The sequence below is a fragment of the Coregonus clupeaformis genome, unplaced genomic scaffold (assembly GCF_020615455.1).
Source record: "Coregonus clupeaformis isolate EN_2021a unplaced genomic scaffold, ASM2061545v1 scaf0586, whole genome shotgun sequence".
Classification (NCBI taxonomy): Eukaryota; Metazoa; Chordata; class Actinopteri; order Salmoniformes; family Salmonidae; genus Coregonus; species Coregonus clupeaformis.
The window spans coordinates 166,219-193,634 of record NW_025534041.1 but is presented as its reverse complement, the minus strand read 5'-3'; the positions used below and the strand labels follow the sequence as shown (position 1 = coordinate 193,634).

The following is a 27,416-nucleotide window of genomic DNA, read 5'->3' as shown; positions in this document are numbered from 1 at the left end:
GGCGTGGGTCTGCTGGAGCTGTGCTTGGCCTGAAGGTGCTCCTTGATATTTGAAGTTTTCTTCTCAGTTGACAGGCGTTTATCCCCGAGGCTCAGTTTGCATTCTCTTATGATGTTTCTCTCCTTTTCTTCTAACAATTCTAAATAATGTGAAAACTTCCACGATGTAAAGGCTGTTGTCTCTGCCATCTTGCTAGCTAGCTAGCTTTCCGCCACAACATTCTTGAAGAAACAGGAATATCGTGAATTTAGGGGAAGGGAATGAAATAATATTTAAAAGTAACTATTTGCTTATTTGAAAAAAGTAACTGATTACTTAAATTGAAAAACGAACACGCTAAGTTACTCGTTACCACCAAAAAAGTAATTTGGGTACTCTAACGCGTTACTTTGTAACGCGTTACCCCCAACATTGGATTTAACACAGAGTTATTAAAACTTTATGCTTGAAGCAAGCAACACAAACTAATGAAAGAGACAAAAAAACAATAACATTCAAAACAGAGTGAGTCAGATTCAAGACCGGCCACACTTTTAGAATTAGTGGTGACTCAAGGAACCCTGGAGATCCTCAAGGAACCATGGAGATCCTCAAGGAACCATTGCTAGTGAATGGTTCATATTTGCACCTTCGGTTAGTTGGGGGGTTCTTGGAGGAACCTTTAATGGCTCAATGTAGCAACAGGTTCCTGAAGGAACCCTGGAGTGGAGGCTTGGCTTAGTAGAGGCGTGGCTTTAAGATATATATTTTTATGGCGACCTGAGTAAATGTCATTCCTGTTCATCTGTTCTGTTGCTTTGTCATCACATGTTAAGGTTCAACACTGACAGTTGTGTAGCTTCAATGATGCAGAGGTCTATGAGTTCCTCAAGAGCCTATGCTAATCCCAAAGGTGGAATAGTTAGCCCTTTATTACTATATGTAATCAGCAATGTTAATATTATTAATATTAGAATATGTAATATGCATCAATATTCAAGGAAAGTTCAAATTTGCAGTGTACAAACTTGATGAACAGGAATGACATTTATGCTAATTGGTGGCAAGAAATAACTAGCTGAAAGCCATGCCTCCAATCTGATTGGCCACCTCTACAATATATTATTAAAAAGGTTGAAAATTGAACCCCTCCCATAACAAAAAGGTTCTGGTTTGAACATTTACACAGAGGTTCCTCGAAGACCCTTTTCAGAGCGGTTCCTCAAGGAACCTTTTTGAACTGGAAAGGTTCCGCCGGTGTGGCGACCCAAAAGGTTCTTCCAGGCACCTTTACTTCTAAGAGTGCAAGGTATTCAAAATGTTATGGTTTAGGGGGAGAGGAAATGTGGTGCTCCGTCATGTCTACACTGCAGATCCTATGGTCGTTGTCTGCATGTTTAATAACCATAGGAGTTGGCAGGACAGCGCAAATAGATCTGGGACCAGGCTAAACTAATCCATTTCACCATTTCAAAGTACTCTTCACTGGAAACCAGGTGCCATTCTGGCAAAGTGAACATGTGTACATGCTACTTATCCAAGAAGATGATGTCAGTCTCTTCCTCTCCTTTCCCTCTCCTGCTCTCCTCACATAGTGGAGCGTTGGAGTAGACTACCACATAGTGGAGCGTTGGAGTAGACTACCACATAGTGGAGCGTTGGAGTAGACTACCACATAGTGGAGCGCTGGAGTAGACTACCACAAAGTGGAGCATTGGAGTAGACTACCACATAGTGGAGCGCTGGAGTAGACTACCACATAGTGGAGCGTTGGAGTAGACTACCACATAGTGGAGCGTTGGAGTAGACTACCACATAGTGGAGCGCTGGAGTAGACTACCACATAGTGGAGCGTTGGAGTAGACTACCACATAGTGGAGCGCTGGAGTAGACTACCACATAGTGGAGCGTTGGAGTAGACTACCACATAGTGGAACGTTGGAGTAGACTACCACATAGTGGAGCGTTGGAGTAGACTACCACATAGTGGAGCGTTGGAGTAGACTACCACATAGTGGAGCGTTGGAGTAGACTACCACATAGTGCAGCGTTGGAGTAGACTAACACATAGTGGAGCGTTGGAGTAGACTACCACATAGTGGAGCGTTGGAGTAGACTAACACATAGTGGAGCGTTGGAGTAGACTACCACATAGTGGAGCGTTGGAGTAGACTACCACATAGTGGAGCGTTGGAGTAGACTACCACATAGTGGAGCGTTGGAGTAGACTACCACATAGTGGAGCGCTGGAGTAGACTACCACAAAGTGGAGCGTTGGAGTAGACTACCACATAGTGGAGCGCTGGAGTAGACTACCACATAGTGGAGCGTTGGAGTAGACTACCACATAGTGGAGCGTTGGAGTAGACTACCACATAGTGGAGCGCTGGAGTAGACTACCACATAGTGGAGCGTTGGAGTAGACTACCACATAGTGGAGCGCTGGAGTAGACTACCACATAGTGGAGCGTTGGAGTAGACTACCACATAGTGGAGCGTTGGAGTAGACTACCACATAGTGGAGCGTTGGAGTAGACTACCACATAGTGGAGCGTTGGAGTAGACTACCACATAGTGGAGCGTTGGAGTAGACTACCACATAGTGGAGCGTTGGAGTAGACTACCACATAGTGGAGCGTTGGAGTAGACTACCACATAGTGGAGCGTTGGAGTAGACTACCACATAGTGGAGCGTTGAGTAGACTACCACATAGTGGAGCGTTGAGTAGACTACCACATAGTGGAGCGTTGGAGTAGACTACCACATAGTGGAGCGTTGGAGTAGACTACCACATAGTGGAGCGTTGGAGTAGACTACCACATAGTGGAGCGTTGGAGTAGACCACCACATAGTGGAGCGCTGGAGTAGACTACCACATAGTGGAGCGTTGGAGTAGACCACCACATAGTGGAGCGTTGGAGTAGACTACCACATAGTGGAGCGTTGGAGTAGACTACCACATAGTGGAGCGTTGGAGTAGACTACCACATAGTGGAGCGTTGGAGTAGACTACCACATAGTGGAGCGTTGGAGTAGACTACCACATAGTGGAGCGTTGGAGTAGACTACCACATAGTGGAGCGTTGGAGTAGACTACCACATAGTGGAGCGTTGGAGTAGACTACCACATAGTGGAGCGTTGGAGTAGACTACCACATAGTGGAGCGTTGGAGTAGACTACCACATAGTGGAGCGTTGGAGTAGACTACCACATAGTGGAGCGTTGGAGTAGACTACCACATAGTGGAGCGTTGGAGTAGACTACCACATAGTGGAGCGTTGGAGTAGACTACCACATAGTGGAGCGTTGGAGTAGACTACCACATAGTGGAGCGTTGGAGTAGACTACCACATAGTGGAGCGTTGGAGTAGACTACCACATAGTGGAGCGTTGGAGTAGACTACCACATAGTGGAGCGCTGGAGTAGACTACCACATAGTGGAGCGTTGGAGTAGACTACCACATAGTGGAGCGCTGGAGTAGACTACCACATAGTGGAGCGTTGGAGTAGACTACCACATAGTGGAGCGTTGGAGTAGACTACCACATAGTGGAGCGTTGGAGTAGACTACCACATAGTGGAGCGTTGGAGTAGACTACCACATAGTGCAGCGTTGGAGTAGACTACCACATAGTGGAGCGTTGGAGTAGACTACCACATAGTGGAGCGTTGGAGTAGACTACCACATAGTGGAGCGTTGGAGTAGACTACCACATAGTGGAGCGTTGGAGTAGACTACCACATAGTGGAGCGTTGGAGTAGACTACCACATAGTGGAGCGTTGGAGTAGAATACCACATAGTGGAGCGTTGGAGTAGACTACCACATAGTGGAGCGTTGGAGTAGACTACCACATAGTGGAGCGTTGGAGTAGACTACCACATAGTGGAGCGTTGGAGTAGACTACCACATAGTGGAGCGTTGGAGTAGACTACCACATAGTGGAGCGTTGGAGTAGACTACCACATAGTGGAGCGTTGGAGTAGACTACCACATAGTGGAGCGTTGGAGTAGACTACCACATAGTGGAGCGTTGGAGTAGACTACCACATAGTGCAGCGTTGGAGTAGACTACCACATAGTGGAGCGTTGGAGTAGACTACTACATAGTGGAGCGTTGGAGTAGACTACCACATAGTGGAGCGTTGGAGTAGACTACCACATAGTGGAGCGTTGGAGTAGACTACCACATAGTGGAGCGTTGGAGTAGACTACCACATAGTGGAGCGTTGGAGTAGACTACCACATAGTGCAGCGTTGGAGTAGACTACCACATAGTGGAGCGTTGGAGTAGACTACCACATAGTGGAGCGTTGGAGTAGACTACCACATAGTGGAGCGTTGGAGTAGACTACCACATAGTGGAGCGTTGGAGTAGACTACCACATAGTGGAGCGTTGGAGTAGACTACCACATAGTGGAGCGTTGGAGTAGACTACCACATAGTGGAGCGTTGGAGTAGACTACCACATAGTGGAGCGTTGGAGTAGACTACCACATAGTGGAGCGTTGGAGTAGACTACCACATAGTGGAGCGTTGGAGTAGACTACCACATAGTGGAGCGTTGGAGTAGACTACCACATAGTGGAGCGTTGGAGTAGACTACCACATAGTGGAGCGTTGGAGTAGACTACCACATAGTGGAGCGTTGGAGTAGACTACCACATAGTGGAGCGTTGGAGTAGACTACCACATAGTGGAGCGTTGGAGTAGACTACCACATAGTGGAGCGTTGGAGTAGACTACCACATAGTGCAGCGTTGGAGTAGACTACCACATAGTGGAGCGTTGGAGTAGACTACCACATAGTGGAGCGTTGGAGTAGACTACCACATAGTGGAGCGTTGGAGTAGACTACCACATAGTGCAGCGTTGGAGTAGACTACCACTGAGATGGGACAGGAGACCCAACTAGTAATCTATAGTATGTATTCCAACTGACAGAATAATTACTTTGAAACATTTATTGTTAAAAATGTGAAATAATGATTTACTGTAACTATCTGACTATGCCAGCGACACCAGGCCACGTCTATACAACATTATTTCCATCCATGTATGTTAGTTTTACTGTTGAGGACAGAACCATCGGTGTGTGGTGTGTATGTGGTATGTGTGCGGGGTGTGTGTGTCTGTGTGTGTGTGTGTGTGTGTGTGCGGGGTGTGTGTGTCTGTGTGTGTGTGTGTGTGTGTGTGCGGGGTGTGTGTGTGTCTGTGTGTGTGTGTGTGTGTGTGTGTGTGTGTGTGTGTGTGTGTGTGGGGGGTGTGTGTCTGTGTGTGTGTGTGTGTGTGTGTGTGTGTGTGTGCGGGGGGTGTGTGTTTGTGTGTGTGTGTGTGTGCGGGGGGTGTGTGTGTGCGGGGGTGTGTGTCTGTGTATGTGTGTGTGTGTGTGTGTGTGTGTGTGTGTGTGTGTGTGTGTCGGGGGTGTGTGTCTGTGTGTGTCTGTGTGTGTGTGTGTGTGTGTGTGCGGGGGGTGTGTGTCTGTGTGTGTCTGTGTGTGTGTGTGTGTGTGTGTGTGTGTGCGGGGTGTGTGTGTCTGTGTGTGTGCGGGGTGTGTGTGTGTCTGTGTGTGTGTGTGTGTGTGTGTGTGCGGGGGTGTGTGTCTGTGTGTGTGTGTGTGCGGGGGGTGTGTGTGTGTGTGTGTGTGTGTGTGCGGGGGGTGTGTGTCTGTGTATGTGTGTGTGTGTGTGTGTGTGTGTGTGTGTGGTGCGGGGGTGTGTGTCTGTGTGTGTCTGTGTGTGTGTGTGTGTGTGTGTGTGTGTGTGTGTGTGTCTGTGTGTGTCTGTGTGTGTGTGTGTGTGTGTGTGTGTCTGTGTGTGTGTGTGTGTGTGTGTGTGTGTGTGTGTGTGTGTGTGTGCGGGGGGTGTCTCAGAGACGTCTTAATCTACACCACATTCCAGTCTCCTCTCTATCACATCCTCCAGCTCTCTAACAGTTCTCCCAGCCAGCAGCAGAACCCATCACAACCCCCCCCACATCCTCCAGCTCTCTAACAGTTCTCCCAGCAGCAGCAGAACCCATCACAACCCCCCACATCCTCCAGCTCTCTAACAGTTCTCCCAGCAGCAGCAGAACCCATCACAACCCCCCCCACATCCTCCAGCTCTCTAACAGTTCACCCAGCCAGCAGCAGAACCCATCACAACCCCCCCACATCCTCCAGCTCTCTAACAGTTCTCCCAGCCAGCAGCAGAACCCATCACAACCCCCCCCACATCCTCCAGCTCTCTAACAGTTCTCCCAGCAGCAGCAGAACCCATCACAACCCCCCCCCACATCCTCCAGCTCTCTAACAGTTCTCCCAGCAGCAGCAGAACCCATCACAACCCCCCCACATCCTCCAGCTCTCTAACAGTTCACCCAGCCAGCAGCAGAACCCATCACAACCCCCCCCACATCCTCCAGCTCTCTAACAGTTCTCCCAGCAGCAGCAGAACCCATCACAACCCCCCCCACATCCTCCAGCTCTCTAACAGTTCACCCAGCCAGCAGCAGAACCCATCACAACCCCCCCACATCCTCCAGCTCTCTAACAGTTCTCCCAGCAGCAGCAGAACCCATCACAACCCCCCCCACATCCTCCAGCTCTCTAACAGTTCTCCCAGCCAGCAGCAGAACCCATCACAACCGCCCCCCACATCCTCCAGCTCTCTAACAGTTCTCCCAGCAGCAGCAGAACCCATCACAACCGCCCCCACATCCTCCAGCTCTCTAACAGTTCACCCAGCCAGCAGCAGAACCCATCACAACCCCCCCCACATCCTCCAGCTCTCTAACAGTTCACCCAGCCAGCAGCAGAACCCATCACAACCCCCCCACATCCTCCAGCTCTCTAACAGTTCTCCCAGCAGCAGCAGAACCCATCACAACCCCCCCCACATCCTCCAGCTCTCTAACAGTTCTCCCAGCAGCAGCAGAACCCATCACAACCCCCCCACATCCTCCAGCTCTCTAACAGTTCTCCCAGCAGCAGCAGAACCCATCACAACCCCCCACATCCTCCAGCTCTCTAACAGTTCTCCCAGCAGCAGCAGAACCCATCACAACCCCCCCACATCCTCCAGCTCTCTAACAGTTCTCCCAGCAGCAGCAGAACCCATCACAACCCCCCCACATCCTCCAGCTCTCTAACAGTTCTCCCAGCAGCAGCAGAACCCATCACAACCCCCCCCACATCCTCCAGCTCTCTAACAGTTCTCCCAGCAGCAGCAACCCATCACAACCCCCCACATCCTCCAGCTCTCTAACAGTTCTCCCAGCAGCAGCAGAACCCATCACAACCCCCCCCACATCCTCCAGCTCTCTAACAGTTCTCCCAGCAGCAGCAGAACCCATCACAACCCCCCCACATCCTCCAGCTCTCTAACAGTTCTGCCAGCAGCAGCAGAACCCATCACAACCCCCCACATCCTCCAGCTCTCTAACAGTTCTCCCAGCAGCAGCAGAACCCATCACAACCCCCCACATCCTCCAGCTCTCTAACAGTTCTCCCAGCAGCAGCAGAACCCATCACAACCCCCCCCACATCCTCCAGCTCTCTAACAGTTCTCCCAGCCAGCAGCAGAACCCATCACAACCGCCCCCCACATCCTCCAGCTCTCTAACAGTTCTCCCAGCAGCAGCAGAACCCATCACAACCCCCCCACATCCTCCAGCTCTCTAACAGTTCTCCCAGCAGCAGCAGAACCCATCACAACCCCCCCACATCCTCCAGCTCTCTAACAGTTCTCCCAGCAGCAGCAGAACCCATCACAACCCCCCCACATCCTCCAGCTCTCTAACAGTTCTCCCAGCAGCAGCAGAACCCATCACAACCCCCCCACATCCTCCAGCTCTCTAACAGTTCTCCCAGCAGCAGCAGAACCCATCACAACCCCCCACATCCTCCAGCTCTCTAACAGTTCTCCCAGCAGCAGCAGAACCCATCACAACCCCCCCCACATCCTCCAGCTCTCTAACAGTTCTCCCAGCAGCAGCAGAACCCATCACAACCCCCCCACATCCTCCAGCTCTCTAACAGTTCTCCCAGCAGCAGCAGAACCCATCACAACCCCCCCCACATCCTCCAGCTCTCTAACAGTTCTCCCAGCAGCAGCAGAACCCATCACAACCCCCCACATCCTCCAGCTCTCTAACAGTTCTCCCAGCAGCAGCAGAACCCATCACAACCCCCCACATCCTCCAGCTCTCTAACAGTTCTCCCAGCAGCAGCAGAACCCATCACAACCCCCCACATCCTCCAGCTCTCTAACAGTTCTCCCAGCAGCAGCAGAACCCATCACAACCCCCCCACATCCTCCAGCTCTCTAACAGTTCTCCCAGCAGCAGCAGAACCCATCACAACCCCCCCACATCCTCCAGCTCTCTAACAGTTCTCCCAGCAGCAGCAGAACCCATCACAACCCCCCCCACATCCTCCAGCTCTCTAACAGTTCTCCCAGCAGCAGCAGAACCCATCACAACCCCCCCACATCCTCCAGCTCTCTAACAGTTCTCCCAGCAGCAGCAGAACCCATCACAACCCCCCCACATCCTCCAGCTCTCTAACAGTTCTCCAGCAGCAGCAGAACCCATCACAACCCCCCCACATCCTCCAGCTCTCTAACAGTTCTCCCAGCAGCAGCAGAACCCATCACAACCCCCCCCACATCCTCCAGCTCTCTAACAGTTCTCCCAGCAGCAGCAGAACCCATCACAACCCCCCCACATCCTCCAGCTCTCTAACAGTTCTCCCAGCAGCAGCAGAACCCATCACAACCCCCCCCACATCCTCCAGCTCTCTAACAGTTCTCCCAGCAGCAGCAGAACCCATCACAACCCCCCCCACATCCTCCAGCTCTCTAACAGTTCTCCCAGCAGCAGCAGAACCCATCACAACCCCCCCCACATCCTCCAGCTCTCTAACAGTTCTCCCAGCAGCAGCAGAACCCATCACAACCCCCCCCACATCCTCCAGCTCTCTAACAGTTCTCCCAGCAGCAGCAGAACCCATCACAACCCCCCACATCCTCCAGCTCTCTAACAGTTCTCCCAGCAGCAGCAGAACCCATCACAACCCCCCACATCCTCCAGCTCTCTAACAGTTCTCCCAGCAGCAGCAGAACCCATCACAACCCCCCCACATCCTCCAGCTCTCTAACAGTTCTCCCAGCAGCAGCAGAACCCATCACAACCCCCCCCACATCCTCCAGCTCTCTAACAGTTCTCCCAGCAGCAGCAGAACCCATCACAACCCCCCCACATCCTCCAGCTCTCTAACAGTTCTCCCAGCAGCAGCAGAACCCATCACAACCCCCCCACATCCTCCAGCTCTCTAACAGTTCTCCCAGCAGCAGCAGAACCCATCACAACCCCCCCCACATCCTCCAGCTCTCTAACAGTTCTCCCAGCAGCAGCAGAACCCATCACAACCCCCCACATCCTCCAGCTCTCTAACAGTTCTCCCAGCAGCAGCAGAACCCATCACAACCCCCCCACATCCTCCAGCTCTCTAACAGTTCTCCCAGCAGCAGCAGAACCCATCACAACCCCCCACATCCTCCAGCTCTCTAACAGTTCTCCCAGCAGCAGCAGAACCCATCACAACCCCCCACATCCTCCAGCTCTCTAACAGTTCTCCCAGCAGCAGCAGAACCCATCACAACCCCCCACATCCTCCAGCTCTCTAACAGTTCTCCCAGCAGCAGCAGAACCCATCACAACCCCCCCCACATCCTCCAGCTCTCTAACAGTTCTCCCAGCAGCAGCAGAACCCATCACAACCCCCCACATCCTCCAGCTCTCTAACAGTTCTCCCAGCAGCAGCAGAACCCATCACAACCCCCCCACATCCTCCAGCTCTCTAACAGTTCTCCCAGCAGCAGCAGAACCCATCACAACCCCCCACATCCTCCAGCTCTCTAACAGTTCTCCCAGCAGCAGCAGACCCATCACAACCCCCCCACATCCTCCAGCTCTCTAACAGTTCTCCCAGCAGCAGCAGAACCCATCACAACCCCCCACATCCTCCAGCTCTCTAACAGTTCTCCCAGCAGCAGCAGAACCCATCACAACCCCCCCCACATCCTCCAGCTCTCTAACAGTTCTCCCAGCAGCAGCAGAACCCATCACAACCCCCCACATCCTCCAGCTCTCTAACAGTTCTCCCAGCAGCAGCAGAACCCATCACAACCCCCCCACATCCTCCAGCTCTCTAACAGTTCTCCCAGCAGCAGCAGAACCCATCACAACCCCCCCACATCCTCCAGCTCTCTAACAGTTCTCCCAGCAGCAGCAGAACCCATCACAACCCCCCCACATCCTCCAGCTCTCTAACAGTTCTCCCAGCAGCAGCAGAACCCATCACAACCCCCCCACATCCTCCAGCTCTCTAACAGTTCTCCCAGCAGCAGCAGAACCCATCACAACCCCCCCACATCCTCCAGCTCTCTAACAGTTCTCCCAGCAGCAGCAGAACCCATCACAACCCCCCCACATCCTCCAGCTCTCTAACAGTTCTCCCAGCAGCAGCAGAACCCATCACAACCCCCCCCACATCCTCCAGCTCTCTAACAGTTCTCCCAGCAGCAGCAGAACCCATCACAACCCCCCACATCCTCCAGCTCTCTAACAGTTCTCCCAGCAGCAGCAGAACCCATCACAACCCCCCCCACATCCTCCAGCTCTCTAACAGTTCTCCCAGCAGCAGCAGAACCCATCACAACCCCCCACATCCTCCAGCTCTCTAACAGTTCTCCCAGCAGCAGCAGAACCCATCACAACCCCCCCACATCCTCCAGCTCTCTAACAGTTCTCCCAGCAGCAGCAGAACCCATCACAACCCCCCCACATCCTCCAGCTCTCTAACAGTTCTCCCAGCAGCAGCAGAACCCATCACAACCCCCCACATCCTCCAGCTCTCTAACAGTTCTCCCAGCAGCAGCAGAACCCATCACAACCCCCCCACATCCTCCAGCTCTCTAACAGTTCTCCCAGCAGCAGCAGAACCCATCACAACCCCCCCACATCCTCCAGCTCTCTAACAGTTCTCCCAGCAGCAGCAGAACCCATCACAACCCCCCCACATCCTCCAGCTCTCTAACAGTTCTCCCAGCAGCAGCAGAACCCATCACAACCCCCCACATCCTCCAGCTCTCTAACAGTTCTCCCAGCAGCAGCAGAACCCATCACAACCCCCCACATCCTCCAGCTCTCTAACAGTTCTCCCAGCAGCAGCAGAACCCATCACAACCCCCCACATCCTCCAGCTCTCTAACAGTTCTCCCAGCAGCAGCAGAACCCATCACAACCCCCCCACATCCTCCAGCTCTCTAACAGTTCTCCCAGCAGCAGCAGAACCCATCACAACCCCCCACATCCTCCAGCTCTCTAACAGTTCTCCCAGCAGCAGCAGAACCCATCACAACCCCCCACATCCTCCAGCTCTCTAACAGTTCTCCCAGCAGCAGCAGAACCCATCACAACCCCCCCCACATCCTCCAGCTCTCTAACAGTTCTCCCAGCAGCAGCAGAACCCATCACAACCCCCCACATCCTCCAGCTCTCTAACAGTTCTCCCAGCAGCAGCAGAACCCATCACAACCCCCCACATCCTCCAGCTCTCTAACAGTTCTCCCAGCAGCAGCAGAACCCATCACAACCCCCCCCACATCCTCCAGCTCTCTAACAGTTCTCCCAGCAGCAGCAGAACCCATCACAACCCCCCCACATCCTCCAGCTCTCTAACAGTTCTCCCAGCAGCAGCAGAACCCATCACAACCCCCCCCACATCCTCCAGCTCTCTAACAGTTCTCCCAGCAGCAGCAGAACCCATCACAACCCCCCCCACATCCTCCAGCTCTCTAACAGTTCTCCCAGCAGCAGCAGAACCCATCACAACCCCCCACATCCTCCAGCTCTCTAACAGTTCTCCCAGCAGCAGCAGAACCCATCACAACCCCCCCCACATCCTCCAGCTCTCTAACAGTTCTCCCAGCAGCAGCAGAACCCATCACAACCCCCCCACATCCTCCAGCTCTCTAACAGTTCTCCCAGCAGCAGCAGAACCCATCACAACCCCCCCACATCCTCCAGCTCTCTAACAGTTCTCCCAGCAGCAGCAGAACCCATCACAACCCCCCACATCCTCCAGCTCTCTAACAGTTCTCCCAGCAGCAGCAGAAACCCATCACAACCCCCCCACATCCTCCAGCTCTCTAACAGTTCTCCCAGCAGCAGCAGAACCCATCACAACCCCCCCACATCCTCCAGCTCTCTAACAGTTCTCCCAGCAGCAGCAGAACCCATCACAACCCCCCCCACATCCTCCAGCTCTCTAACAGTTCTCCCAGCAGCAGCAGAACCCATCACAACCCCCCCACATCCTCCAGCTCTCTAACAGTTCTCCCAGCAGCAGCAGAACCCATCACAACCCCCCCACATCCTCCAGCTCTCTAACAGTTCTCCCAGCAGCAGCAGAACCCATCACAACCCCCCCCACATCCTCCAGCTCTCTAACAGTTCTCCCAGCAGCAGCAGAACCCATCACAACCCCCCACATCCTCCAGCTCTCTAACAGTTCTCCCAGCAGCAGCAGAACCCATCACAACCCCCCACATCCTCCAGCTCTCTAACAGTTCTCCCAGCAGCAGCAGAACCCATCACAACCCCCCACATCCTCCAGCTCTCTAACAGTTCTCCCAGCAGCAGCAGAACCCATCACAACCCCCCCACATCCTCCAGCTCTCTAACAGTTCTCCCAGCAGCAGCAGAACCCATCACAACCCCCCACATCCTCCAGCTCTCTAACAGCTCTCCCAGCAGCAGCAGAACCCATCACAACCCCCCACATCCTCCAGCTCTCTAACAGTTCTCCCAGCAGCAGCAGAACCCATCACAACCCCCCCACATCCTCCAGCTCTCTAACAGCTCTCCCAGCAGCAGCAGAACCCATCACAACCCCCCCACATCCTCCAGCTCTCTAACAGTTCTCCCAGCAGCAGCAGAACCCATCACAACCCCCCACATCCTCCAGCTCTCTAACAGTTCTCCCAGCAGCAGCAGAACCCATCACAACCCCCCCACATCCTCCAGCTCTCTAACAGTTCTCCCAGCAGCAGCAGAACCCATCACAACCCCCCCACATCCTCCAGCTCTCTAACAGTTCTCCCAGCAGCAGCAGAACCCATCACAACCCCCCCACATCCTCCAGCTCTCTAACAGTTCTCCCAGCAGCAGCAGAACCCATCACAACCCCCCACATCCTCCAGCTCTCTAACAGTTCTCCCAGCAGCAGCAGAACCCATCACAACCCCCCCACATCCTCCAGCTCTCTAACAGTTCTCCCAGCAGCAGCAGAACCCATCACAACCCCCCCCACATCCTCCAGCTCTCTAACAGTTCTCCCAGCAGCAGCAGAACCCATCACAACCCCCCCACATCCTCCAGCTCTCTAACAGTTCTCCCAGCCAGCACCAGAACCCATCACAACCCCCCCCACATCCTCCAGCTCTCTAACAGTTCTCCCAGCAGCAGCAGAACCCATCACAACCCCCCCACATCCTCCAGCTCTCTAACAGTTCTCCCAGCAGCAGCAGAACCCATCACAACCCCCCCCACATCCTCCAGCTCTCTAACAGTTCTCCCAGCAGCAGCAGAACCCATCACAACCCCCCCCACATCCTCCAGCTCTCTAACAGTTCTCCCAGCAGCACCAGAACCCATCACAACCCCCCAGGTACCACATTTATCAGACCAACCACAACCAGACAGAATCAGCCCCAAGTGTTGCTTGAGAATCCCCAGTTGCACATTGAACTGTGAATCTGATTGTTCTGTTGAAATAAAAGCACAGTCCAAATGCTGTTGCCATAAATAGCTATATTGGTGTCGTTACAGTTTTATTTTCCAAAACCACATAAAGAACATTTGGTCGGTACCTTTCTGTCTTTAAACTGAGTTTGTTCTAAAAAGAATTACAGCATGGAATTAAACACTATCTGCCTCTTCTGCAACAATCACCCCAAATCTTTTGATAGAAAAATATATATTTTGTTTTTTTCAACCAGACATTTCCGATCGCTGCCTTTTAAAAGATGGCACTTAAGACTGTATCTGAGCGGGCCCTCTGACTTTCTCAGAGTAAAAAAGAGAAAACTCAGTGATGACTAAAATCTCCGTCATGTTTTGGACACATTTCTGACTAATCACAGGCTTCTAAAAGACGTTCATATCTCTGACTTTCTCAGAGAAGGAAGAAATGACTTCATGACTTAATGACTCGAGGCCAGCAGAACTACAGAGCTGCAGCAGACACACACAACACACACAACACAACACACTCAACACACACAACACACACAACACACACAACACACACACACAACACACACAACACAACACACTCAACACACACAACACACACAACACACACAACACACACACACAACACACACAACACACACAACACAACACCACACACACAACACACACACACAACACACACAACACAACACACACAACACACACACACAACACACACAACACAGACACACAACACACAAAACACAAACACAACACAACACACACACACAACACACACAACACAGACACACACAACACACACACACAACACACACAACACACACAACACACACAACACACACAACACAACACAACACACACAACACACACAACACACACAACACAACACACACAACACACACACACAACACACACAACACAGACACACACAACACACACACACAACACACACAACACAGACACACAACACACAACACACAAAACACAAACACAACACACACAGCGATGACTTCATGACTTCATGACTCTAAGCCAGCAGAGCTGCAGCAGGGAGACAGGCTAGGTAGCAGACCTGGGTTCAAATACTATTTAAAAATCATTGAAAATACTTTATCTGGGCTAAAAGTATTTGAAAGATTTTAAATAGTATTTGAACCCAGGTCTGCTAGGCAGCACCTCCTCTTAGTGAACAATACAGCCGTGACTCTCTGACCTCTCGGTTCACGGAGCCTTTAGAGAAACAGTGGACTCCTTATGTAGCCCCAGCCCGTTCCCCTTCCCACCACCGGACCAGTTACTGTCAGTCAGCACACTGTCTTCATCTAGTCACTGGCTTCATCTAGTCACTGTCTTCATCTAGTCACTGTCTTCATCTAGTCACTGTCTTCATCTAGTCACTGTCTTCATCTAGTCACTGTCTTCATCTAGTCACTGTCTTCATCTAGTCACTGTCTTCATCTAGTCACTGTCTTCATCTAGTCACTGTCTTCATCTAGTCACTGTCTTCATCTAGTCACTGTCTTCATCTAGTCACTGTCTTCATCTAGTCACTGTCTTCATCTAGTCACTGTCTTCATCTAGTCACTGTCTTCATCTAGTCACTGTCTTCATCTAGTCACTGTCTTCATCTAGTCACTGTCTTCATCTAGTCACTGTCTTCATCTAGTCACTGTCTTCATCTAGTCACTGTCTTCATCTAGTCACTGTCTTCATCTAGTCACTGTCTTCATCTAGTCACTGGCTTCATCTAGTCACTGGCTTCATCTAGTCACTGTCTTCATCTAGTCACTGTCTTCATCTAGTCACTGGCTTCATTGGTTAAAGAGTCACAGGGCTATGGGTATGACCTTGTGTGTGTGTGTGTGTGTGTGTGTGTGTGTGTGTGTGTGTGTGTGTGTGTGTGTGTGTGTGTGTGTGTGTGTGTGTGTGTGTGTGTGTGTGTGTGTGTGTGTGTGTGTGTGTGTTTGCTGATGTGGCAGATGTGGTGGTGACACGTTTATTACAATATGTGGACTGATCCCGTATTCTTTACACTATAATCAGTGATTATTTGTTAGCACTGGATACTGTGTGGATATTTACAGAATAAACAAGCATTTGATGAATTGACTGTACAACATTATTTATGATATTTCTTTTGCTTTGTCAACTGAAGTGTCATTCATTATTTTCATTGAGTGCAGTTGCCATGCAGTCAGCAAATCCATACAGTACACATAGACTTCATACACAATACCACAGGACAGTCCTCAACATCCCAAAAACAGAAAACAGTTTGTTCATTAGTTCCAGCCACCGCATGTTTCAGCTTCATTAGTTCCAGCCACAGCATGTTACAGCTTCATTAGTTCCAGCCACAGCATGTTACAGCTTCATTAGTTCCAGCCACAGCATGTTACAGCTTCATTAGTTCCAGCCACAGCATGTTACAGCTTCATTAGTTCCAGCCACAGCATGTTACAGCTTCATTAGTTCCAGCCACAGCATGTTACAGCTTCATTAGTTCCAGCCACAGCATGTTACAGCTTCATTAGTTCCTGCCACAGCATGTTACAGCTTCATTAGTTCCAGCCACAGCATGTTACAGCTTCATTAGTTCCAGCCACAGCATGTTACAGCTTCATTAGTTCCTGCCACAGCATGTTACAGCTTCATTAGTTCCTGCCACAGCATGTTACAGCTTCATTAGTTCCAGCCACAGCATGTTACAGCTTCATTAGTTCCTGCCACAGCATGTTCCAGCTTCATTAGTTCCAGCCACAGCATGTTACAGCTTCATTAGTTCCTGCCACAGCATGTTCCAGCTTCATTAGTTCCTGCCACAGCATGTTCCAGCTTCATTAGTTCCAGCCACAGCATGTTACAGCTTCATTAGTTCCTGCCACAGCATGTTCCAGCTTCATTAGTTCCTGCCACAGCATGTTCCAGCTTCATTAGTTCCAGCCACAGCATGTTACAGCTTCATTAGTTCCAGACACAGCTTCTCAAGAACTGACACACACACACACACACACACACACACACACACACACACACACACACACACACACACACACACACACACACACACACAAGAATTCCAAGCAGGCCAGCATAAAGTGTTTCCAGACTGCAGCACATTAAAAGGGGTGTGGCTCTGCTAGAAGAGAATCATAACTATCTCCCAGTATCCACTGACATCTTTACCGTCTCATGGAGCACGGGATGATGTATCTCCTCAGAATGTTGTCAACAGCATGTTGCTCTAGCATCCTACCACTCCAATACACAGGGTAGCATCCTACCACTCCAATACACAGGGTAGCATCCTACCACTCCAATACACAGGGTAGCATCCTACCACTCCAATACACAGGGTAGCATCCTACCACTCCAATACACAGGGTAGCATCCTACCACTCCAATACACAGGGTAGCATCCTACCACTCCAATACACAGGGTAGCATCCTACCACTCCAATACACAGGGTAGCATGGATTAGATTTTTAAGTTGTTGTAAACATTCTGACTGGCTGTAAATCGATTCTTAGAAGTCGTGGGGTTTTCTGACAACAGTTTTTCCCAGATAATGACATTAAAGGACATTTACCCTAGTTCATTTATTTGGTCTTTAACAGGAATTTGTCTCGCATTCAATAGCACTGAGGTTACAGACAACATTAAACCATTGGACATACGAACATATCAGAGACAGAGGGAAGAAAACCAACCGACCACTGACTAAACTGTCCCAAAAAAAAATCACTGTGTTTATAGTAACTTACGCAGGTTAGCGTTTTTCAAAATTAATCATCTTAAATGACATGCAGCTTATAAAGCCTTCATAAAGCCTTTATAAACACTACATAAATGTGTTTGCTAATAATCTATAACCGTATGTCATGCTCTATAAAGGGTTCATAAATGTGGCATAACTGTGTGACATAATCACCAATGTCAAATGTGACATACACATGTGTTTTATAAAGGGTGGCATAAGCACTGCTTAATAAAGGCTTTATAAACCATATTAAATTGAGGCTTCACAAAGCATTTATAGCATTGTCATGCAGCAACGCCAGGATAGTGGGTTCGGTTCCCGGGACCACCCATACGTAAAACTGTAGGCAAACATTACTGTAAGTTGCTTTGGATAAAAGTGTCTGCTAAAAAGTGTCTGCTAAAATGTGTCTGCTAAAATGTCTAGGATGTCCCAACCTCTTTCCCTCTTGGGTGCATAGTCAATATTGGACCTGACCTCAAATTCCCCCAGAATGCTGTGCTGCAGGATGACACACACTCTAAAGTGCAGTCATGCACAGCAAAATACTTTGATATGGGCTTTTAAAAATCCGTTTGATTATTTATTATTTTTTCTCCGTTTTTGTTTTCCAGGTTTTGGATTTCCCCCATTTTTCTGGTTTTCCCCCAGTTTCTTAAAACTTTTTTTTAAATAGAAAAACAACACAATTTGATTTGATGTGGTTTAAGCATTGTTGTGAACACATCAGGGGAAGACTTTTGAGGTCTGGGAAAAATCGAAGAAGCTTTCAGTTTTTTTGAGTGTAGTTGCCCTTTAATTCAGTGTGCATGCCCTGCACTGTTGTTTGGTTAGCGGTGTCTCTGTAGCTCAGTACGCCACATGTAATGAGTTCGCAAATCAAATGCCCACTTGTGGTGCCACTGGACAGCGAAAAACGAGCATGTTAACCTTTATTTTATTGTAATTTAAATGAGTTTGTAGTAGTGAAGTGTTGCGTTAGATTACATAGCTACCTCAATCGTTATTTCAAATAATTTTGGCCACTACACAGTTATTGCTAGCTAGCTAGCAAACTAACGAAATGTATCTAGCTAGCAGGCTCAGCTAAATAAAACTCCCCCTAGAAACAGCCACGTTTCATAGTCACGTCATGAAAAATGAATATAATAATAAAAATTGAATGGAGTTTCCCATCTCCCCTTTTAGAGTATATATTGTGCAGCACAGAATTGACCTTATCCAGATGGTGTGACAAAGGCATTTCCTCACAGACCTGCTAACGTTATTTGGTAGGTTTAAGGTTGGAACCAACATGCAGGACCTCCAGCAGACAGAGAGGTAAAGAACCATTCGTCCTCCAGCTCAGGGACAAGCTCCACTATTCACAGCCCTGTGTAATGTTCAGTGTCATTGCATTGCTGGACTTTTTGAAGCTTCATGTATTTGTATTGTTTTAAAAATGTACAAATAAAAAGGAAATGTATGGTTTAAGCATGTCCTTAATGTTTATTTGTTTTAGCTGTTAGTGATAAGCTCCTAAGTGTTAATATATTTGTGTTTACATCATTAAGTCTTTACGTTTGTGTTATGAATGACCTAATGGTCTGACCTTATAGTGAATACAGAGTCATATGATTCAAGGCATTTACGTACAGTGTTATGAAAGACCAAGACTTTAAAGTACAGCGTCAAGCGATAAGAGTCTTTATGGATGTGTTACAAATGACCGAATGTGTCTCGCTTCAAACAAAGTATTACAGGACACACTACATGAAGTGTCAATAAACAGGTTAATTAACATTCTGCTGATTTATGAAGAACAGACACAAAGTCATAATTATGTCTAAACCCTGCCCATTTCCACAATTCCTCTTCTTAAAATTAGATTTTAAACCTAACGATAACTAATGAAAGCCAAGTTTGATGCGTTGATCCACCAGACATTCCGTGTACCCTGCTTAACCCTGACCAAACTAACATTCCTTCTCTTTGTTCCGCAGTGCATGTCGCTTTGCATGACACTGCATGTCACTATGCCCCACATATTGACTCTGTACCGGTACCCCCTGTATATATAGCCTCCCTACTGTTATTTCACATTGACTCTCCACCGGTACCCCCTGTATATATAGCCTCCCTACTGTTATTACACATTGACTCTGTACCGGTACCCCCCCTGTATATAGCCTCCCTACTGTTATTACACATTGACTCTGTACCGGTACCCCCTGTATATAGCCTCCCTACTGTTATTACACATTGACTCTGCACCGGTACCCCCCTGTATATAGCCTCCCTACTGTTATTACACATTGACTCTGCACCGGTACCCCCTGTATATAGCCTCCCTACTGTTATTACACATTGACTCTGCACCGGTACCCCCCTGTATATAGCCTCCCTACTGTTATTACACATTGACTCTGTACCGGTACCCCCTGTATATAGCCTCCCTACTGTTATTACACATTGACTCTGTACCGGTACCCCCTGTATATATAGCCTCCCTACTGTTATTTCCCATTGACTCTGTACCGGTACCCCCTGTATATATAACCTCCCTACTGTTATTTCCCATTGACTCTGTACCGGTACCCCCCTGTATATATAGCCTCCCTACTGTTATTTCCCATTGACTCTGCACCGGTACCCCCCTGTATATATAGCCTCCCTACTGTTATTTCCCATTGACTCTGCACCGTACCCCCTGTATATATAGCCTCCCTACTGTTATTTCCCATTGACTCTGCACCGGTACCCCCCTGTATATATAGCCTCCCTACTGTTATTTCACATTGACTCTGTCCCGGTACCCCCCTGTATATAGCCTCCCTACTGTTATTACACATTGACTCTGCACCGGTACCCCCTGTATATAACCTCCCTACTGTTATTACACATTGACTCTGCACCGGTACCCCCTGTATATAGCCTCCCTACTGTTATTACACATTGACTCTGCACCGGTACCCCCCTGTATATAGCCTCCCTACTGTTATTTCCCATTGACTCTGTACCGGTACCCCCTGTATATATAGCCTCCCTACTGTTATTTCACATTGACTCTGTACCGGTACCCCCTGTATATAGCCTCCCTACTGTTATTTCCCATTGACTCTGTACCGGTACCCCCCTGTATATATAGCCTCCCTACTGTTATTTCCCATTGACTCTGCACCGGTACCCCCCTGTATATATAGCCTCCCTACTGTTATTTCCCATTGACTCTGCAACGGTACCCCCCTGTATATATAGCCTCCCTACTGTTATTTCCCATTGACTCTGCACCGGTACCCCCCTGTATATATAGCCTCCCTACTGTTATTTCCCATTGACTCTCCACCGGTACCCCCCTGTATATATAGCCTCCCTACTGTTATTTCACATTGACTCTGCAACGGTACCCCCCTGTATATATAGCCTCCCTACTGTTATTTCCCATTGACTCTGTACCGGTACCCCCTGTATATAGCCTCCCTACTGTTATTACACATTGACTCTGCACCGGTACCCCCCTGTATATAACCTCCCTACTGTTATTACACATTGACTCTGCACCGGTACCCCCCTGTATATAGCCTCCCTACTGTTATTACACATTGACTCTGTACCGGTACCCCCTGTATATAGCCTCCCTACTGTTATTTCCCATTGACTCTGCACCGGTACCCCCCTGTATATAGCCTCCCTACTGTTATTTCCCATTGACTCTGTACCGGTACCCCCTGTATATATAGCCTCCCTACTGTTATTTCACATTGACTCTGTACCGGTACCCCCCTTGTATATAGCCTCCCTACTGTTATTTCCCATTGACTCTGTCCCGTACCCCCTGTATATATAGCCTCCCTACTGTTATTTCCCATTGACTCTGCACCGGTACCCCCTGTATATATAGCCTCCCTACTGTTATTTCCCATTGACTCTGCAACGGTACCCCCTGTATATATAGCCTCCCTACTGTTATTTCCCATTGACTCTGCACCGGTACCCCCCTGTATATATAGCCTCCCTACTGTTATTTCCCATTGACTCTCCACCGGTACCCCCCTGTATATATAGCCTCCCTACTGTTATTTCACATTGACTCTGCAACGGTACCCCCCTGTATATATAGCCTCCCTACTGTTATTTCCCATTGACTCTGTACCGGTACCCCCTGTATATATAACCTCCCTACTGTTATTTCCCATTGACTCTGCACCGGTACCCCCCTGTATATATAGCCTCCCTACTGTTATTTCCCATTGACTCTGCACCGGTACCCCCTGTATATATAGCCTCCCTACTGTTATTTCCCATTGACTCTGCACCGTACCCCCCTGTATATATAGCCTCCCTACTGTTATTTCCCATTGACTCTGCACCGGTACCCCCCTGTATATATAGCCTCCCTACTGTTATTTCACATTGACTCTGTCCCGGTACCCCCTGTATATAGCCTCCCTACTGTTATTACACATTGACTCTGCACCGGTACCCCCCTGTATATAACCTCCCTACTGTTATTACACATTGACTCTGTACCGGTACCCCCTGTATATAGCCTCCCTACTGTTATTACACATTGACTCTGTACCGGTACCCCCTGTATATAGCCTCCCTACTGTTATTACACATTGACTCTGCACCGGTACCCCCTGTATATAGCCTCCCTACTGTTATTACACATTGACTCTGTACCGGTACCCCCTGTATATAGCCTCCCTACTGTTATTTCCCATTGACTCTGTACCGGTACCCCCTGTATATATAGCCTCCCTACTGTTATTTCACATTGACTCTGTACCGGTACCCCCCTTGTATATAGCCTCCCTACTGTTATTTCCCATTGACTCTGTACCGGTACCCCCCTGTATATATAGCCTCCCTACTGTTATTTCCCATTGACTCTGCACCGGTACCCCCCCTGTATATATAGCCTCCCTACTGTTATTTCCCATTGACTCTGCAACGGTACCCCCCTGTATATATAGCCTCCCTACTGTTATTTCCCATTGACTCTGCACCGGTACCCCCTGTATATATAGCCTCCCTACTGTTATTTCCCATTGACTCTCCACCGGTACCCCCTGTATATATAGCCTCCCTACTGTTATTTCACATTGACTCTGCAACAGTACCCCCTGTATATATAGCCTCCCTACTGTTATTTCCCATTGACTCTGTACCGGTACCCCCCTGTATATAGCCTCCCTACTGTTATTACACATTGACTCTGCACCGGTACCCCCCTGTATATAACCTCCCTACTGTTATTTCCCATTGATTCTGTACCGGTACCCCCCCTGTATATATAGCCTCCCTACTGTTATTTCCCATTGACTCTGCACCGGTACCCCCCTGTATATATAGCCTCCCTACTGTTATTTCCCATTGACTCTGCACCGGTACCCCCCTGTATATATAGCCTCCCTACTGTTATTTCCCATTGACTCTGTACCGGTACCCCCCTGTATATAGCCTCCCTACTGTTATTACACATTGACTCTGTACCGGTACCCCCCTTGTATATAGCCTCCCTACTGTTATTTCCCATTGACTCTGTACCGGTACCCCCCTGTATATATAGCCTCCCTACTGTTATTTCCCATTGACTCTGCACCGGTACCCCCCCTGTATATATAGCCTCCCTACTGTTATTTCCCATTGACTCTGCAACGGTACCCCCCTGTATATATAGCCTCCCTACTGTTATTTCCCATTGACTCTGCACCGGTACCCCCCTGTATATATAGCCTCCCTACTGTTATTTCCCATTGACTCTCCACCGGTACCCCCCTGTATATATAGCCTCCCTACTGTTATTTCACATTGACTCTGCAACGGTACCCCCCTGTATATATAGCCTCCCTACTGTTATTTCCCATTGACTCTGTACCGGTACCCCCCTGTATATATAGCCTCCCTACTGTTATTTCCCATTGACTCTGCACCGGTACCCCCCTGTATATATAGCCTCCCTACTGTTATTTCCCATTGACTCTGCACCGGTACCCCCCTGTATATATAGCCTCCCTACTGTTATTTCCCATTGACTCTGCAACGGTACCCCCCTGTATATATAGCCTCCCTACTGTTATTTTATTTTACTTTTGCTCTTTTTTTTTCTCAACACTTTTTTTGTTGTTGTTTTATTTTTACTTTTTTGTTAAAAATAAATTGCATTGTTGGTTAAGGGCTTGTCAGTAAGCATTTCACTGTAATGTCTGCACCTGTTGTATTGGGCGTACAGTGGGGAAAAAAAGTATTTAGTCAGCCACCAACTGTGCAAGTGTTCCCACTTAAAAAGATGAGAGAGGCCTGTAATTTTCGTCATAGGTACACGTCAACTATGACAGACAAAATGAGGGAAAAAATCCAGGAAATCACATTATAGGATTTTTTATGAATTTATTTGCAAATTATGGTGGAAAATAAGTATTTGGTCAATAACAAAAGTTTCTCAATACTTTGTTATATACCCTTTGTTGGCAATGACACAGGTCAAACGTTTTCTGTAAGTCTTCACAAGGTTTTCACACACTGTTGCTGGTATTTTGGCCCATTCCTCCATGCAGATCTCCTCTAGAGCAGTGATGTTTTGGGGGCTGTCGCTGGGCAACACGGACTTTCAACTCCCTCCAAAGATGTTCTATGGGGTTGAGATCTGGAGACTGGCTAGGCCACTCCAGGACCTTGAAATGCTTCTTACGAAGCCACTCCTTCGTTGCCCGGGCGGTGTGTTTGGGATCATTGTCATGCTGAAAGACCCAGCCACGTTTCATCTTCAATGCCCTTGCTGATGGAAGGAGGTTTTCACTCAAAATCTCACGATACATGGCCCCATTAATTCTTTCCCTTTACACGGATCAGTCGTCCTGGTCCCTTTGCAGAAAAACAGCCCCAAAGCATGATGTTTCCACCCCCATGCATCACAGTAGGTATGGTGTTCTTTGGATGCAACTCAGCATTCTTTGTCCTCCAAACATGACGAGTTGAGTTTTTACCAAAAAGTTATATTTTGGTTTCATCTGACCATATGACATTCTCCCAATCCTCTTCTGGATCATCCAAATGCACTCTAGCAAACTTCAGACGGGCCTGGACATGTACTGGCTTAAGCAGGGGGACACGTCTCGCACAGCAGGATTTGAGTCCCTGGTGGCGTAGTGTGTTACTGATGGTAGGCTTTGTTACTTTGGTCCCAGCTCTCTGCAGGTCATTCACTAGGTCCCCCCGTGTGGTTCTGGGATTTTTGCTCACCATTCTTGTGATCATTTTGACCCCACGGGGTGAGATCTTGCGTGGAGCCCCAGATCGAGGGAGATTATCAGTGGTCTTGTATGTCTTCCATTTCCTAATAATTGCTCCCACAGTTGATTTCTTCAAACCAAGCTGCTTACCTATTGCAGATTCAGTCTTCCCAGCCTGGTGCAGGTCTACAATTTTGTTTCTGGTGTCCTTTGACAGCTCTTTGGTCTTGGCCATAGTGGAGTTTGGAGTGTGACTGTTTGAGGTTGTGGACAGGTGTCTTTTATACTGATAACAAGTTCAAACAGGTGCCATTAATACAGGTAATGAGTGGAGGACAGAGGAGCCTCTTAAAGAAGAAGTTACAGGTCTGTGAGAGCCAGAAATCTTGCTTGTTTGTAGGTGACCAAATACTTATTTTCCACCATAATTTGCAAATAAATTCATAAAAAATCCTACAATGTGATTTTCTGGATATTTTTTTCTCAATTTGTCTGTCATAGTTGACGTGTACCTATGATGAAAATTACAGGCCTCCCTCATCTTTTTAAGTGGGAGAACTTGCACAATTGGTGGCTGACTAAATACATGTTTTCCCCACTGTATGTGGCCAATAACATTTGATATGATTTGATTTGATTTACTTAGCGTTATCAGGTTTTTTGTATTTTTTTGTTGTTGCTCCTGCTCCCGTCAGGTCTCGTTCACTAACCTCTACGCTGTTCGTCTCTCAACCTCGCTGTTGAAATCAGTTGGCGCTTCATGCTTTAGTGTTTTTTTATTTAGTTTTCAATGGCTCTTTATATCTTTACATCCATCGTACCCCTCATATCATATCGCTGGGAATGGGCTGCGGACCAGCAATTTACTGGCTTTCACAACATTTCCTCTCTGCAAAGCCGGCCAGCCTCTAGCAGCTCTCCCCCTCTCAGGTCCCGCTACCCAACCTGCTCTATCTCCACAGCCTCTAGCAGCTCTCCCCCTCTCAGGTCCCGCTACCCAACCTGCTCTATCTCCACAGCCTCTAGCAGCTCTCCCCCTCTCAGGTCCCGCTACCCAACCTGCTCTATCTCCACAGCCTCTAGCAGCTCTCCCCCTCTCAGGTCCCGCTACCCAACCAGCTACCCGCTGGCCCCATGTCCACTGCTACAGCAGCGTCTCCCAGTGACGTCATCTCTCCCCGCCTCAGACCCCGCCGGCTCATGACCGCTGCTCCCTTGGTGACACACCCTCCCTCTCCACCGGTGACGACCTCCATCTTCGCCTCTGGTCCCACTGGTCCGGTGAACGCCACCTCTGCGGTGCCTCACCTTTTTCTCTGCCAGCTACGACCGCTCAGCCGGCTCAGCCAGCTATATGCTCCTGCTGCTCACAGCTGTGGCTCGGTCCCTGTTCCTCACAGCTGTGGCTCGGTCCCTGTTCCTCACAGCTGTGGCTCGGTCCCTGTTCCTCACAGCTGTGACTTTCTCTCAGTTCAGTGAGCCGATTGCCTCGATGCTCCAGTTTCACTGCTGGCCGCAGCCCTGCGCTCCGGCTCACCATTCCCTCTTGACAGCAGCTCATCCTCCACCCAACACTCCACTTCGATTCACATCCAGTTTGTTCCTCTCTTCCTACAAGGACCTGCTGGCCCCGTGACCACTGCTACAGCAACGGCTCACCCCCTCTCTCTGCCAGTGACTTCCTCTATCCCCACCTCGGGACCCTCCGGCCCCGTCCTTGGCCTTCTCGTACCACAGGGACGTCATCTCCTCCGCTCACCCTTCTCACCCTTCTCGCCTCTAGGAGTTGGATAACTACCACTCCGTCGTTATGGATCTGGACGTTTTTTGTTTTGGTGTCGCAAACAATCTGCGACTGCCATTGCCTGTTTCGGCTGTCAGTGCCTCCAGCCTCCTGCCGTGGAATGTCATCCCGTACTGGGGCATTCTCCAGAGCTGTACTGTAGCCTCTTCGCCAGCAGGGTGTCCTTCGCCTGCGACCTCTGCGGTTCTCCATCCCACCCAGCCTGCGTCCTGTCTGTCCTGACGTCAGCGGCCCCCTGCCTCTATTTGCTGCTCTGCTCTGCTCTGCCCCCTTCCTTCCTTCCTTCAGCTGTCGTCCCTCGTGCTCCAACGACCTGGTTACTACGTTTGCCTTCGACAACCATTCGATACTCCGGTGGCGGCTTACCCCCCGCTGGTCCCGTTACTGCCAGCCCCGCAGCTTCTCACCTTCCATCCCTACCAGAAATTAACTCCCACATCCCAGCCAGCTCAGCAAGTTATGTGCCAACTGCCCCTGCAGGGGTTCGGCCCCCTGGTCTTACCAGCTGAGACCCTCTCCTAGATCAGTGAACCAACTGCCCCTGCAGGGGCTCGGCCCCCTGGTCTTACCAGCTGAGACCCTCTCCTAGATCAGTGAACCAGCTGCCTCTGTTCAAGACTTCAACTGCCAGCCACAGAACAGCTTCGCCAAAGTCAGCCCCCCCCTTGTTGCCAGCCCATCACATTTTTACATTACATTTTAGTCATTTAGCAGACGTTCTTATCCACCATTAGTTTCTTTACATCCTCATCTTGCAAAAGTATTCATTCAGTTCGCAAATCAAATGTCCACTTGTGTTGCCACTGGACAGAGAAAAACAAGTTCACCTTTATTTATTGTAATTTAAATTA

General features: G+C 49.4%; 1 protein-coding gene across 1 annotated transcript in view; it reads right to left on the bottom strand.

Annotated features, from left to right (window-relative positions):
• LOC121555350 (zinc finger CCHC domain-containing protein 24-like) overlaps positions 1 to 27,416 on the bottom strand; it is a 63,014-nt gene that overhangs the window by 20,026 nt on the left and 15,572 nt on the right. The window lies entirely within an intron of this gene.